Consider the following 17,676-nt stretch of genomic DNA (forward strand, 5'->3'; position numbering starts at 1 on the left):
CTAATCCTGCAGGGCAAAAGTAGAAAAGTTCCTTCAGTTCTTGGGTCTTCCAGCATCAGTTCTCCAGCTAACCATCAGCCTTTCCAAAACATTTTGATATGCCTTTGTTGTCCCTGTTTTCTAGAGATAGTATATGGTTGGTGTGTAATGTTATCTTTCTTTACCCGCTCTTCTTTTTCTCTGAAACACTTCAGATCCCTCTGTCTCTGCATTCTGATCACAACCATAATTCTCATTTACAATAAACTATATTTGGTCCTTTTCAGTAGTCACTTGCTTTATATTAATATGCCCATATGTCTGTACTGATATGGGTAGAATAACATAATGACTAGTCATTCGTGGTCAGTGTATGTATCCTTTCAATCCCATAGCGAATGGTTAGTAAATGTACTCAGAAAGAAGGCATACGATAATCCACTCGTGGCATACTTTCCGGCAAAAAACATAGGAACCTCCTGTGCCAAAGGTTAGGACAGGATCCCTCTTTTCTACAGTTTCCAGCAGTGCAGACCAGATCCACTCCCCATCACTTGGTCTAAGACCAGCGATAATACCCTTACGCCCATTCCTGTAGCAGAGTAAAAACATCCTGTAGTGCTGTGATCTGCACAGAACCAATGTAGCATACTTACTCTACTTCATTTGTATACTAATAAATGTTTTCCTATCAGTGTAAGTTTTTTGTCATTCTCAGGTTCTTCACTGAGCAACCTGCTCTACTTTGATGTGAAACTTCAAAGGAATAGGTTACACATAATAAATAAATAAATGGAATAGCAAAAACAAGCAAGAGATGTAAAGGCAATCTCTCACCAGCAGAGCAATTGCCAGTCTCCAAGCAACAACTGCCCTGGAAAGACTCCCCACAGTTCCACTGTTGAGCAAGATATTCTAGGTTATGGAATACCCCTTTGGTCAACTAAGGTCAGCTGTACCCACTGTGTTCACCCCGAGTCTGCTCCCTTGGAGTTAGAAACATACAAAGCCTTGAGGCTGTGCAAGCACTGTTCAGCAGTCAGTGGTTACCAGCTGCTATTCAGTCATGAGCCTAAAATAAAGCATCCTACAGGCTGCTGTGAAGAAAATTAACTCAATCCAAGCCAGACTCAAAACAATTCCTAAAGAATAACTGCTTATGTTTCATTTGGCTTCTTTTATCACCATTGTTTATATTGTCTATCTGTTGTTCTTTCCTCCCTGTAGTCTCTCTCTCTGAGATGCTATATTTTTGGTGATTTTTCTCTCCTTTACCTCTTTCTGTGAATTAAAACTAGAAAGAAAGAAAGACTCAGAGAAACTGTTTGAGTCCCTCTTTCAAGTACTATCATTGTTCCCAAAACTGAAATTCATTTTCTCAGGTATTTAACAAAATCCTGAATCCAAAGATGTTACATAAATCTTTAAAGTTAAATAAAATATATTTTAGTATTACTAATACTTCCCTTGTTTTTTTTTTTTTTTGTTTTTTTTTTTGCAACTATAAAATAAATTTTGACAAATAAACTTTAACAAAACTATTCACTTTGTATTTTGTCTCATGATGTTCAAGAAAAAAAAATCACTGTGAAACACTGGGCAAAGGAAAAACTGAAACAGGTATTCTGCCATTCTTAGTAACATAAATAAAATGTCTTGGTAAATAATATCATATTTTAAAAGTTTGCAGAAGAAGGAAATCAATGACTGCATATATATTCACACATGTTGAAACAACATGTTTCAGCACAAGTGTTAATAATAATAATAATAATTCTCAATATAAAGAGTAAACTAATGAAAAATTGCAACCAAATTCATATGTGTTGGATGATGCACATGTACAAAGCTCTACAGCGTTGAAATAATAGGCTGGATCTCATTTCGTGCATAAGCCACTGTTACTTTGTTACTTTTTAACCTTGACACTTACAGCTGTTGACAGAGGGTAGAAGATGCACTGCTTTATCAAAAAAAATAATAATAACAATAATAATGTAGATTTGCAAGGGTTTTCTTGCAGTAGCACAACTCAGAGAGGTGTGTTTTGATGCATGTCACAGCTGCTAAAGCTGTGCCCTTGCTACAGCAGCCAGAAGCACAGGGGAAGCTGCTAGAATTCTGCTCCCAGCTGGCTGCACAAGCCATGTATGGTGCTCACTCATCTCTTCCCTTCTCAGCAGCTTGTGATGCTTGTGTCCAGGTGTCTCTGGATATAGACAGTTTCCTAGTTTCTTATTGACCACATTTAAAGTCTGTTTACTCTACTGTGGTTTCATTAGTATCTTCGGTAGCTGGCATCTTCCTGATGGTCTGCAGAGGTCAAGAATCCATGCTATTTTGTTAGGTCCATCAAGCAGCCTTTGACACTGGTAATGAAAACATTGACAAGTTACCATGGGATTTCAGACTACCTACCCTGAGTTAACTTCTCACATGCAGGCTCTTTCCCCTTGTAAGCTTGATGTAGCTTACTTTTAGTTCACTGGGGATTAAGTAAGCTCACATTTGTAGCAACAAAGGCATAACAACTTGAACACAAAGGATTCTCACCCTGCTGCTGCACCATGTACTCAAAATAAATAAATAAATAAATAACAATAGAAAAAAAAAAAAAACACATCCAAGACAGTTTTTACTGTTAGAAAAGTGTTAAACTGCCTGCATGTACTGTCAGAAGAAATAAGGTGACAAACCATTCTGACTAAAGGAATTTTAATCTCCAAAATCTGCAGAAATTATGGTTTTATCATTGATCATTTGCATTAAGTAGATGCAATCAATGGTCTGATAAGAGGTTCCTCTTTCTGTGAACACCTTTCAGTATTTTAATACTCTACCTATATGTAGTAGTAGCAGTACTGAAGGATACACTAACCTTTAGAAACAGATTATCTCATCTACCAAAAAGAAAAATCATGGTTCCTTTATTATGTCAACAATCTTCAAACATCTTCAGTGTTTGAAGGAGACAGTAAACATAGTTTATGTGACTATTTAAAAATCCTATACTTTTATGTGACTCAATCATTTTTAGCAGATTTTTCATGTTGCCTTTTCCCACACCATTTTTCTTTTATAATATAGGAAGTCCTTCACTGTCACCAAAGGAGAATATAATACTTTGTTGATTCTTTCTACAGCACCAAATGAATACACTACAAGAAGAGTGGACACTTCACTTGTTAGCTAGAAGTGCCATCCAATTCTACAGCACTTGCAAACAGTGCACAGGAAAAGAATTAGCAATTTTGCTCACCAGAATCTCTCTCTGCGACAACAGAAAGTTAGACATGCACAATTTTACATGGTGAGCATTGACCTATGGGACTAGAAATTTCATATGGCTATTGAAGATATTAATTTAGTCAAACCTTTCTCTGTCAAAGGATATTGCAAGTCTTCACTTTTCTGCTATGCAGCTTGTGAGCAGAATGCTTTCAGTGATGGGGTGCCCCTTTGAAAATCTAAACGAACCTCAGAGTGACAAGAATGACATCTGCTGAATGTAATGGTAAGAAGAGAAAAAAAGAAAATACATCAGAGCAACCTTTGGATTTCTTTTCCATTGCAGGTGGAAGGAAATGGGACCGAGGGGGGGAAAAAAAAAAAAAAAAAAAAAAAAAAAAAAAAACACCTGCAGAATCAGGAAGTTTGTTGTTGTTGTTGTTTAAAAAAAGCTAGTTAATATGATTAATAATATACTTTGTCAAAAAGAAAAATAAAGGAAAAATGTAGATTGCTGACTGCTCTAGATTGCAGCCTCTATTTATACCACTGAATAGTTTCATCTCTTAAGATGCTGTTAAGATGAGCAGTAGATGCATCCTGTACTAGCCAACTGTAATGTCAAGTTATTTGTGTCCTAGGATGTGCTCTGTGGATTTACGTGAACTATTTGCCTGAAAATAAAGAAACATAGTCCCAGACTTCCCAAATTTCAGGGCCTGACTTAAAGACCAAGATCTAGAATATGCTGGCCATCTGTTTTCTGGATTCAGTTGCCTAACTGTTCCAGGTTAAAAATTCTCAAGTAATATCTCAAGTTATGTAATGAATTATATCCATCCTAAGACAGAAAGATAGTGTAGTACAAAGGATTGCTAATAGGGCCTGACATCTTTTGTATCTGATTTGTTTGCTTGTTTTAGTTTTGTTGTTTGATTGATTGTTCTTTAAACAAGAGCAGGTATGTGATCTCAAGCTAGCTGCTGGTTTTCAGAAACCTGCCTGCAATCAGCACCAATTAGCATCTTTGTTACCAATCGTAATGTGAAGCCCACAAAGTGCTTAGCTAGGATCCCAAAGCATGCTTCCACATCTGCACCAAAAAGCAGGATAGCAAACTTCTGAAAAAAAAAAAAAAAAAAAAAAAAAAAAAGTCTATTTACTTTGCCCATTAAATATTTGTGCTGAAGATTTCTGCAACCTAACTTCATGGTGTGGAACTTTCACATATGTTTTCAGATGGAAAAAAAAAAAAAATGTGGTGAAAGGGTCTTTCTCTAGTCTGTCTTCATTTAAGAGTTTCCAGAAGAGTCATGTAATCAAATTTTCCACAGAGGAAGTGAAGTTCACCAAAATATTATCTGAGACTTTGTAAACTGTCTCCAAAATATCATGTGCATCATCACTAAGATTTTTATCCATATATATTCATACCATAACAAAAATTCTCTTTTTGATTTCATTTAACTTTTTTTTTTTTTTTTTTTGGGGGGGGGGGGAGGATAGACTGATTAGGAAAGATTTTTAAAAGGCAAGAATAAAGTCAAAATATCCAAGCTTGTTTAAATGTGCTTTGTTTCCACTTTTCCAATATGCTAAATTGATATGGAAGCTGCTTAAGCATAATCTCTTACTAGTTCAAAGTCTTTTGTGGCATGCATTTTAAATGCAGTACTTTGAGGTAATATTTTTATATATTCATTTTTAATATATTAAGTTTTCCAGCTTAGATCATGAAGTTGTGTGTCTCAACATTGTCTGAGCACTTACTGTGCAAATAAATTTGACTTTTCACTTTGCTTTACTAGTATATGGACATATCACATCACCTGAATAAACTCAAATGCATATTTCCATTTTTGAGGTCTCCTCTTAAACTGCATTTAATATATTTACTTTCCTGCATCGTTATTTCCCTTCTCATTTTTACTATTTCTGTAACGTATTTAGGAAGTCTTTATTTGTCTTATTTTCTTTAAAATAATCATTTAGAATGATTATTGATGATTATGTGATTATTAATTGTATGATTATTAAATCATTATATGATTATTAAATCATTGAGAATATAAGATCAGGGTTTGAGTTGTGATGCCAATAAAACCAAAGGCCTTAAATGAACTTCACCTGGCTAAATGTAGATGTTTGAATTCGAGTCACCTGATTTATCTTACTATAGATGTTGCTTTAATTGTTGGTATATATAATGGTATGAATAACTCTAGTCTGAAAGTTAGGAATGTTTCTAATCATCAAAGAAATAATATGTAGGAGTGCCATCCAAATAGAAACATACTAACTTTGGCTACAAAATGGCTGCAAAAAGTTGTGAAAAGGATGATACAAAGTTTTATCTGTTGTAGCAAGGGCTAGCCTCTACAGCCCAGCAACTCTCACCCATGTGATACCTCTTTGCTAGTATAGCCCTGTATTCCTAGGCTTTTACCTTTCAAGTCCATGAAGTTTTAAAATTCAAGCAAACTACTTTTTTAGTTGTTTACTCAAAGACTATTTTGTAAGTTTGGACTAGATATACATGTAAAGAAACATATTAGCCATAAATTAATTACTTGATTCATGCAAATTACTGTGCTGAGAATGGAAGGATCCAGATTGGAAATAAGGTCAAAAGTCCACAGGGTTTAGGATCCAAAGCTGACTTCTCATTAAGTCACACAACAAACCAAATTCCACAGCAGTATGGATTACTGTTTTTTCAGCTCTCCAGATATACAAAATTATTCTTTTGAAGTGTTTTAATTTCCCGTGCCACAATGATTATAATGGAACATCTTGAATGTACATGGTGTTAACAACAAAGTAGCATTATCCCTTGTCCTCATAGGGATAGAACAGTGTCTCCTTGCCTCTGGTTGGAAGTCAACATTTATTTATTTTTATTTATTTACTCCACGGGTAAACAGGAGCCATCTGATTAAGATCCTGACTACAAAAGCTGCTAGTGCTAGTATATCTTCACTTACATTTATACAGAGACCACAGTCAGGTCCAGAGACATCCAAATCCATGCTCAGGAATTTATTGTTGTTGCTGAAGGCACATCTTCTTGTGGCCTTCTAAATAACTATATGTTAAGTACACAGCCAAGCTGTTCTATATTTACTCAAGTAGCTCAGACGCCTAATTCATTTAATTGACATGATTTGCATGACACAAAGAAGCCATAATCTCTGCAATCCCTTTTGATCACTCAAATGTTCCTAAGAAGTGCCAAGGATTAGATTCTTTCTCAGTCTTCCTGATTATGAGTATTAATGCTCACACAGAAACTCTATTCCCACTACACTGCAGCAGAAATAAACTTTTTCTAAACGAATTTATTAGTTCCCATCAGATATTTACTCATAAACAGTCCCTGATTCAAGAACATCTTTGAAGCTGACTTTTCATAAGATGCAGTACATGAAGATCCAGAGTATTTCCTAGTACAAGTAGAACTACAAAATTTGAATCACAAATTATGTCCTTACAAGGATGTAATACTTCTGTTGAAGTAAATTTTAATGTGGAACTTATCCATGATTTGATATAAGGCCCTCACCAAAGCTATCATAACCCTTACTTGGAAGAAAGGCTAAATGGTAGATCAAAAGAAAAAAGAATAAGTTAATGGAAGTGTTTACATGGGTTGATGCCTGTGACAAAAAAGAGACTTGTCCAGAAAGGCCAGATAATAGGAAGCTGCTTTTTCTTTAGAACTCCTAGCTTGTAGTTCTCCTGGGAGCCAGCTGCGTAGTGAGAATCAGAATCTTCATTAAAAAAAAAAAAAAAAAAAAAAAAGCAACATTAATAATAGAAATCATTAGAACCATAGAATATCCAGTTTGGGTTTGGGAGGGACCCACAAGAATCATCAAGTCTAACTCCTGGGTCCCCAAAGGGCAACTCAAAGATATATATATGATACATGTATTAGGTCATGTGTTTGAGAGCATTGTCCAAATGCTTCTTGATCCAAATGCTTCATGCTCAGTGCTGTGACCACTTCCCTGTGGAGCCTGTCCTAGTGCCTGACCACCCTCTGGGTGCAAAACCTTTTCCTAACACCCAGCCTGACTCTCCCCTGTCACAGCTTCAAGATGTTCCCTTGGGTACTGTCTCTGGTCACCAGACAGCAGAGATCAGCGCCTGCCCCTCTGCTCCCCACCGGGAGGAAGCTGTAGACTGCAATGAGGTCTCTCCTCAGTCTTGTCTTCTCCACATTGAACAAACCAAGTGACTCCAGCCACTCTTCATAAGTCTCCCCCTCCAAGCCCTTCAACATTTTAGTTGCTCTCCTTTGGACACTCTCCAACAGTTTATCCTTCTTAACTGTGGTGCCCAGATCTGCACACAGTGCTTGTGGTGAGGCTGCGCCAGCACAGAGCAGAGCAGGACACTGTCTTCCTTCAACTGCCTAGCAGTGCCATGCCTGATGCACCCCAGGATACAGTTGGTCCCCCAGCCACCAACTGAACATGAGCTGGCTCATGTTCAGTTGGCAGTCTATCAAAACCCCCTTTCTCCATCATCTCATCCCCCAGTCTGTATGTTGCCCCTTCCCAGGTGCAGAATCCAGTACTTGCTCCTGTTAAACTTTGTATTGTTGGTGAATGCCCAGCTCTCTAATTTGTCCAGATCTCTCTTCAAGGCCTCACCACACTTGGCAGAGTCAACAGCTTTACCTAATTTGGTATAATCTGTGAATTTGCCCAAAAAACCTTCAAGTCCTTCATCCAAATCATTTATGTAAACATTGAAGAGGATGGGTCCTGAAACAGAGCTCTGGGAAACCCCACTATTGACAGGTCACCAGCCTGACGTAACCCCATTTACAAGAATCCTATGGGCCCAACCCGTCAGCCAATAAATTAACCTGAAGTCTAGAGACTTTTGCTGACCTCAATCAATTCACAATTCAATGGTGACTGACATCAGTCCACACATTATCAGAAGGGAAGCAAGAGACCTTAAAGCACTGTAGATTTTCCACATTCATTGCCATCTATGCTTATTATCTCCATGTACTGCTTAGTTTATAGTTAGTGCCTTTGGAGGCAGCAGGGACCAGTCACTTCCTCACACTGCTTCTGTAAAATCTCTGTGTTCAACAGTCATTTGGACTGCTGAACAGTTATCATAATGCTTTTATAGGTAGGTTTATACTGTGGCTTGGAGCATTAGCACATTTATTAAGATAAACCAAATAATTTATTTAAAAGCTCATATTTGTGTTTTCCATGCAAAAATAGCACAATCTAAAGCTAAGGGAATAAAGAATTCAGGAAAAATAAGTAGAGATGCAACATGTCAGTGGTAACTGGTGACTCGCACCATCGTGGAGAGCAAGCATCCTTTAGGGCATGTCTGTGTGCAAAAGTGGAAGGGTAGCAGGAGAAGAAACCTGACTGACCACAGAGAGTCTTTCACACAGACATTCAAAAGCTATTTTTCTCCAACAATGTCAGTATCTGATTGAGGAATAAATTAGGTTATAACTTTTTTTTTTTTTGAGAAAATTGAAAAATTAATGAATTTCTATAGCTTAATGAGCACACAGAAGCCATATCAATCAAGTGTGATAAAGTTCATAAGACTGAGCGAGCACACACTATATGATCCCAGAGCCACCAGGCTGAATGTGTTTTCTTTCCACGCATTTTATGGTACCAGCAATTATCATAGAGAATTTTATTTTTTTCAGCTATTTCTAGTGAGAAGCTAGAATTCTAGTTTTCATAAAGTTACTTTTGATTACAGAAAGTTTTCTGCTGCAGAGTCATTTTTCATCTCCTGCTGAAACTGGAAAGCAATATCTTGAAATCTCCACTGGAAATCCCAGACACTTTCTGACCCATGCACCAGCCACACACCCACCAGCACTATGTTTGGTTTTCCAGTGGCTCTGCCCAAAAGGCAGAGCAACTCTTACAGAAGAAGGAGTGTTTTGAGGTGGATGAAGGATTGCTGTGTTGAGAGAAGCGTGGTGGTGTTTGTGAAGGAAGGTGCAAGAAAAGGAATATAAATTAAATCATGGAACTAGAAGACAGAAGAAGCGTAAGAAGAAAAACATTTTTCCTGTCCCTTTATAACTTGATCTGTAGCATGAAAGCACTGGTGACATATAAATCTTGCCCATCAGCACAGACTGGGATAACTGTTTTCCTTCATGCTCCAATGATGGTTGGACCAGGTGACTGAGAATCAGGGACTTATGTCCCTCAGGACCTTAGCAACACCTGCTTGGAGACTGCACCTCGGTGTGGATGATCTTCAGAGCTAAAACATGGTAGCAAAGGACACTTCATTAGAAAAGGGCAAGACCATTACAGTGATGGTGGAAGGATGCTTCAATTAATTACAAAGCTGCATGGGCACCCATGCCCATGGTGATTTCAGTTCTTTATCCACAGCTTTTAACTTAATGAAACATTTCCCTGTACTGAGCTACTGTGGGCATGCCAAACATTTACCACCTGATACCAGATAAAAACTGCAGCAAGCAGCTGATCCCTGTGCAGCATAACTGCAGCTTCAGCCTTGACATTTTGCAGTTTTTAAGATAGCAACTAGCCAAGTATGAATGGCTCCTGCCTCAGAGATTACAGCCAGCCATGCAGAACATCAGCAAGCATGTTTTAAGCAATGATTACTCCCTTGTACGATCCATTTATTCTCAGAGAGACAGAAATCAGGAAAGATGGTGTTTGCATGGGGCAGATTCAGCAAACCTGTCACAGCAGCTTGGCAGAGTCGTGGCTTGTTTGTGTCAAGTCTTCTTCCCTCAGGCTGAGAAGCTGGTTTGGCAGCGACATTCAGACAAACTCACACATAGCTGATTAATAACCTACCTTGCTGAAAATGGCAGCTCCACTTCAAAATCTCACATCCACATATAATCCCACCCTACAGAAAGAAACTTATTTTAGGAGAACTGGTCTCCTCCACTCATCCATGGCTTTGGATCCCCAGGGCCCAACTGCTTCCTGAGACTGGCTGGCAAAGTACAGAGGCATAAAATACTATACACTTTTCAAAAGTATCAAGGGGTAAAGAAGAACTAAATGCATTCAGGTGCATCAAACCCATAGAAACTAATCAGTTAAACTACTTCTGAAGGCAAGAAACCCATTTCAATTCCATGTTTAGCATCTACAGAATCAACCCTTACATTGTTCCCTTCTACATGCAATGCACCTGCATCTCTATAAAAATAGTTATTTCCCTGCAGATGCATCTACACTTCTCTAGACACACCAGAATACTTAGCATCATGAAACACTACAATGCATCTGCAGCAACCCTTCAGATTCAGCAAGTTTAAAGGTTTCTTTCTTTGTACAAGAGCAGTGGCCAAAGAATTTTACAAAGCAAATAATAACAGGAAACTTGCAAAATTCCCCAAGTGAAACCAGAAAATCCTTAATAGCTTTTTGTGCATAATACTAATACAAACATAAAAGCTCTTCCAAATTATTGCCTTTCATTTAGAAAATAAACAAGATAGAAACTTATTACAAAAAACAGTCAATCAATCAAAAAACAACAACAAACTTTTCTCTGTTTTCTGTTGCAGCAACAGTTGTGTCCCTGTGTTGGACAGACATGAGAAACCTGGATTACCAAACACAGTAAACAAAAGCTTGTCAACTTATATCATTTTAATTCTATCACTGTTGTGTTTTGGGGTCTATCTGCTGAATTAAAGCCACACCAGAGCTGTAGTTTAAGCCAATCAAGTCTCAAAACCTCATGCCACTTTACTGCACTAAATTAGTACTACATTTGCTAGAAGTTACCATGAGTTGGATGAGTCACTTCAAATACAATGCTTTACAATAAAACTTAATTTATAGGTACTTACAGTTCTGTTTTGCTGGTGTTTTCTTGGGTACAATGGATTAATTGGTACTTCAAAAGTTAAAAGTGACTTCAACTGAAAAAAAAAAAAAAAAAAGTTTGATTCACTGCTGGGCTTTTTACATACCTTATGTTCAACATTGACTTTTTAAACTAAGTTCCTGGGAAGGCTCAGTTTGAGTCCTTAAAACATTATTTTACTTTCTTGAAATTGAAAAGAAAATGACTGTTCCTTTGGTTTAATCTTAACTATTAGCATCCAACTCTTTTTTAATACTTTTCTGTCCAACTAAGACAGCATTCCTGTGCCAAAAGGTCTTGTGGAGAGCAATCTAATGTGCCCATTACAACACCAGCCTCCAAGTTCATCACTCAACACAAGAAGGTTTGGGCTAAGTTTTGCATGGCCCACACATAACTTGCTGGGACAGTTATTTACTAATTCATAAAGGAAGCTGAACTTAGTCCTTTGGCGACATCAAGTAAACAAGATGCGGCACTCCCCCAAAAAATTTTGATTGAGACCCCTTTCATGTGAACTAAGAGACTTCCACCTAATTTTGATGAAAAATCTTTACAGTCATACTGCAAACACCAAACAGTAGGAGGTACACTACTTCGCTAGTATGTCCAAATTACTTCCCCAATTGTCCCCATAAAGATATAGCAAATTTTACTGAATACTGCTTGTTAATAGACAATGAGTGAGCCATTACTATTTTTGCCTGGTACTCCTTGGAAGCACCTTGACAGCTCCAAGGCTTGTAAGGTTCATTGGCCACATCATGATTGTTCCTCTAAAACTTGAAGAAGGCCTACCAATTTGTTCATTATTCCTTCCTTTCATTTGCAGCTTTGCAAGTATTTTCAGCTTGAATATGAGGGTAACATTTATGCAACTAAGCAGGGTAAGGATCATCTCAAGAATGGCGTCTTCTGTGAGTGATGCATGTCATTTTGCTGTAGGAAGTGTTGTTCACTTCCTTGAATACATCAGCTCTACATAGATCTGTCCCAGACTGCTAAAAGAGGAAAATACCGAGAGGTAAAACTTTCATGCTTGTTTATGGGGTTATTTACAGTTATAAGGAATCTACTCAAATTTTTGTTTTATTGCCAGAAGCATAGAATAAAAATCTTATTATCAACACAAATAATAGAAGGGAGTAAGAAAAGTAGATTTTTTATTAAGAGCAAAAATAGAAATGTTTGTCAGTTTTCAGCCTGTAACAAGATCTAAAAAGTTCAGACAAATCTATGTAGGTTACAGGACAGAAAATAAAAACTATCAACTAAAAAACTAGAATACAGTGCTAGAAAAACATCTAAGGGGGGGGGGGGGGAAAGGGGGGGAAGGAATAAAGCATATAGAATGATAGTAACAAAAACAAAAAGAAAGAAAGGCACATATAGCTTGGTAGTTTTTTATATATCTTTCTAAATAGATGAAGTCTGTATAGTCATAAGTCCTGCCTGATATTGGCTGATTGACTGCTCTTTTCTGCTGCTGTAAGTTCTGAATTATTAACAATTTCATGTATATTTTAAATCATGAGAAAGAGATTTCCAATATTAGTGGCTTCGCATAAATTCTGTGAAAAGCAGTACCTGGGCAGAAAAGAAGAAAAAAATAAAAATAAAAATAGTCCTTGTCTTACAGTGGAAAAGGGAGACAAGCAGTGACATACACCTAGTGGTAGCTGATGGCCAGTTAGTTAACAACTATTGGCTGGCTTATCAGCACACCTATTCCAACATCACCTGCAACAAATACTGGTTTTCCTTGGGGAAGGAATCACAGCTGTGATAGAAGCCTGTCTTAGGGAAAGAAAATGCAAGGGCAATGGGACATACATTGAAGAAATTGTGCTGTACTATAGTATTCTTTTTCTAAAGAAAATTATAGACAAAATTCTTTTTTACTGTGGAAAATTACGAACACTTCATTTTAAAAAATGTTATGGAACAGTCATTTGTACATAAACTCGAAATTTCATTTCTTAAAGCAAATAGAAATGTTTTAAACTGAAAATAACAACTTCCTGTCTAATAACAATTATTAACCATCACCGTTATGCATACTGCTTCACTGCTCCCTTTTGCTTTACAAGAAAGCAGCTATTACTTTTAAGATTCTTCATAATTGTGTTACCAGCTTAACTAGAAGCTGCCCTATGTTTCAGTCGGTCTCACGTGCAAAAATAAATAAATATATTAATATTAAAATGAAGAGTGATAATGACCCTTTATGTGTTAAAGAAGACTGTTTGCTCTGCTAGCACACTTGCATAGTGTGCTTCTCCTTTTCTTCCCAGCCCCCTCCTCCAGACCAGCATACAACCTTGCCCCTGCACTGCTCAGTGTGGACTGTCCCCTGATAAGCCCACTTTTTCCAGGCCATCTTCTTCCCTGCTTCCTAAACAAACTATGCTTCTTTGTTTAGAAAAAGTCAACATATCTTCTAAATCTACAGTAGTAAGGTAAATATAAGTAAGAACAAGGACTGAGGCCAACTGGTACAGAGCTGGCGTCCAGGCTGTTAAACATTCTTTCCAACCAGGAAAGGGTTCCCACAGTCCCTTGGCCCAATCTCAGGAATTATTTAAAACAGTGCAAGTCAGCATGAGCTGAAATAATGTGGAGTTTATGGTTTTAACAACCTTATAGCACAGATGAGTGAACTCCAGGCATCCAGGAATTTATTTGCATTGGCACGACTCTACTGGTTCTGGGATAGGAAAAAGCAGACCAGGAGACTTGTGGACCATGAAATATAGACCGAGAAGTGTTCTGGAAGTCCCTGAAGCTGATGGGATGCTGGCAGGCGAGAAGCTTTTGGTAAAGCATGGAGAAATATGGCAACCTTGTTTTTCAGCAGATATGAAAAGCTTGACCATTCCACAAAGCAAATAGTAGGACTGCTTGGCCATGGCTATTTAACAAATTCTACCACAAACAACAGCTAATTAATGTTTATCGTTCTTAGGATAATAACTCATACAGAGAGAAAGTCTTTGTCTTAAGTAAGAATAGTACCTTTAATTGAGCATGTATACAGTCAAAGGTCTGCACAATTATATTAGTGTGCATTAAACAGCAACCAAATTAAATGTCAACATCTGCTTAGATGCAGAGGTTGTCATTAAAGTTTATTACAGATGCCTTGGAAATAATTAATATGTGTGTGGCATTCATGGTATCATTCTAGGTGTTACCAGTAATACAACCATACCTGAAAGGCTAAAAAAGTAATACCATTCAGTACTACTTTCCACTCTCTTGTGTTTTATTGCTTTAGCAGGATATACACTAATTTTTCAGTTTTGTTCTGTTTTGCTTTTAATTAAGCTCAGCCCACAATTTTAGAATATAGGAAAGAACTGGTCTAGCAAACAAAGAAGTTTAGGATTGACTTAAACATCTTAGTAGTAGGAGCCTGTTTCTCTAGTGACTAATGTTTAAATTTTTCTCTATATTGCAGTACAATTCACAGATGAAGATAAGTTTTCCATAGAAAGAATATTGTTTGCTGTATAACTGGATTTTGGGCCACTTTTTAGAATACCCATGTCTCAATATCTGCTGTAAGAAAGCACATCTATGATGCATATTACAAATGTGCTTTCATACTGTGAGCAATAAAATCTAAAGCTCACTGGCCTTGTCTGGCATTCTTCTTTAACAGGGACTGTATAGATGTGTTACTTCATTCTCCCAAATAGAGGTGTGTTCATTTCTGTTTTAACATTTCCCTTCATAAAAGTGTTTTGATTAATTGTGTAAAATCTCACTTGGACAGGATATATTGAACAGCTGAAAATAATTTTTTTGTTCGACCTAATGACTCTATGATTTTGTGTTGGAAAAAAAAATAAATAAAACTCTAAGTAAGCATCTGCAACTTTTATTGTTTATGGATGTTATAAGTGAAGGAGAAAGCCCAGCAGGAGAAAGCTCCACAATGAGAAATCCCATTTGATAACCTTTACCCCAGCTCCCTGGTGATTCTTATCCTTGCATCCAGTTTCTGGACTTAACTAAGGTGACATACTTAGGCAAAGAACTATACAGTTGCAATGTATAATAAAGTGAAAATGAAGTAGGCAAATTGTCCTCTGGTTGTTCTGCCTTTTTGTTTCTGTGGACAAATTCAGTGGACAAATTCTAAGCAGATTATGTAAGTGAACAATGCTATATGATTCCAAAATTGCACACAGCAATAGTCTTGTCACAATATGCTTTCAGCAAATATTGACACACACAACCTTAAAAAAAAAAAATAAGCATTTTTCCAGTTTTTGCAAAGTAATGTTTAAATATGCCAGTATTCTCAAAGCAGAACACAGAAGGTTCATGGGCATAGGTGGCTCAAAAATTTGGTCTTGAATGTGCATAGAAAAGGCTTCCTACTATTTGTTCAGCTTTAAAAATTTATATTTCTTAGGCAAACCTCTGCCAGCAAATTTCCAAAATTTTAAAAGTTGTACATTCCTACATCAGGTAGCCCTTCAAATGAAAACTCTAACCACAGAGCCATGAGAACTCAGAGCAATATTTGAATCATAAGCTGAACCCTTTTTACACATGCATTGTAACTTGTAAGTAAAACAGCAGGATTTAGATCTGTGGAGCTGTGGGAAGTAAAGAAGAGCCTATATTGCTGTATTCTTTTACTTGGGTTGCTTCTGCTTCAACTAGAAAGAAAAAAAAATAGCTATTTTCAGTCAAGACAGATCAAAGTACCTAGCCTATCAAACCTACTGAAACCAGTTGCTAATAAAGATTAACAGATGCAGTTTCCAAATATCTGCACGAGTGTCCAACTTCAGAGACCATTCCAAAGAACTTTTGGGAGAAATAAAAATAACTCAAGAACCCATGACTAAAAATGAAGTTTGAAATAAAAATAAATTGCAAATGTAATCCAGCTCCTTAGTAGTAACTGTAATGAATCATTGGAACACAAGGGAAATGGTTTATTAGTCAGCTGCTTTAAATTGGGTGTCCTTCTGAAACATATGCTATATTTCAGTCACAAATTATTGAAGCTGATAGTTTTCAATTACGTAATGATGAAAATAATAGCCTTCTCTGCAGGAATTACTGAGTAAAATTTGATAGCTTACATTATGCATACATTTAGAACATTTAGAAGAGATTGATAATAATCTTTTCTAAATTTGAATTTTAGTATTCTATCTTCTGATTGGATCAGGATTTTACTCATAGGGAGCTGAATCACTAATATCATTTTTACATTGTGTTGTTATCATATCATGCTTTCATGCTTAGTTAGCTTGCTTGGAGTACTCTTTTAACCTAAAAAGCTAAGCACCCAACTTTTCATAGAATCATAGAATCACAGAATGATTTGGGTTGGAAAGGACCTTAAAGACCACCCAGTTCCAAACCCCCTGCCATGGGCGGGGACACTTCCCACCAGACCAGGCTGCTCAAAGCCCCATCCAGCCTGGCCTTGAATACCTCCAGAGACAGGGCATCCACAGCTTTTCTGGGCAACCTCTTGCAGTGCCTCACCACCCTCTGAGTTAAGAATTTCTTCCTTATATCTTACCTAAACTTACCCTTTTTTAGTTTAAATCCATTCCACCTTGTCCTATCACTCCACTTCCTGACAATAAGTCCCTCCCCAGCTCTCCTGCTATGCTCTCCTTTCAGTGCCCTTTAGGCACTGGAAGGCCACTGTATGGTCTCCCTGGGGCTTCTCTTTTACAGGCTGAACAACCCCAACTCCCTCAGCCTGTCTTCACAGGAGGGGTGCTCCAGCCCTTTGATCATCCTCGTGGTCCTCCTCTGGACTCTCTAATGTGTTTTGTATGTTTATCCTTCTTTTATAAAGTATATCCTTAAAGTTTAGTATTAGTCCAATAGTTCTATAATTGGCTGCTTTTAAGATGGGAAAAACATTAACTGCAGTGTCCTGTAATGGTATTCAACTATATACCTCAAAAAGTAATTTGTCTCATTTTATTTGTGTTAAATACCTTCTTGTGTGTTTGTGTATGTTAAATGATATACTTTTATTTTTGTGCTTGCATAAGGCTAGTGATTTATGAGAATTTAGCAGTTTGTATCCCTCTCTATCTTCCCTCACCATTATTTATGAATGCCATTTTTAATTTCTAAAACCCTTTAGGACTTTCTATGAAAAAATCTCCCTAACTATAGCCACAGTTCTGTCACACATCTTCTCTGTCTTCAAACTTGTTTAGCTATATAAAATTTTGTTTCCATCTACTAACACAAGTTATTAAGAACTATAAATCTCTCTTGGTTTGTTTGCACCATTCAGAATAATTTATTATGTCCTCACATTTACACCAACTGTATGTCTTTGATATATTACTACCTTCTAGCTTGGTCTTCTAAGAAGATGAGGCTTATGCAATCATTCTGTCTGTCTGTTTGCCAGTATTATCACAACAGCTTTTTTAATCTATTGGCAAATTTCATTCATATTTGAGACCTCTAGGGTATTATGTTCACAGGCATTTCATGAAAATTTGGGTGAAGTAGAAAATCCTTTGAGGTACTGAGGAAACAACGAAGTTGAAGATGTGGAGAAAACAAAGAACAGCAACAGGGAAG

At 37.1% G+C, this 17,676-nt stretch overlaps 1 long non-coding RNA gene across 1 annotated transcript in view; it reads right to left on the minus strand.

Moving 5' to 3' along the window:
* Positions 1 to 1,303: 1,303 nt before the first annotated feature.
* Positions 1,304 to 17,676, minus strand: part of LOC311427692 — a 28,730-nt gene continuing 12,357 nt past the window's right edge. Inside the window, exons 2-3 of the long non-coding RNA XR_014687494.1 lie at positions 11,072 to 11,143; positions 1,304 to 2,348 (exon numbers count right to left, since the gene is read on the minus strand). This is a non-coding gene — a long non-coding RNA (uncharacterized lncRNA). The remainder of the gene's footprint in view (positions 2,349 to 11,071; positions 11,144 to 17,676) is intronic.

Source organism: Aythya ferina, assembly GCF_964211825.1.
Source record: "Aythya ferina genome assembly, chromosome: Z".
NCBI lineage: Eukaryota > Metazoa > Chordata > Aves > Anseriformes > Anatidae > Aythya > Aythya ferina.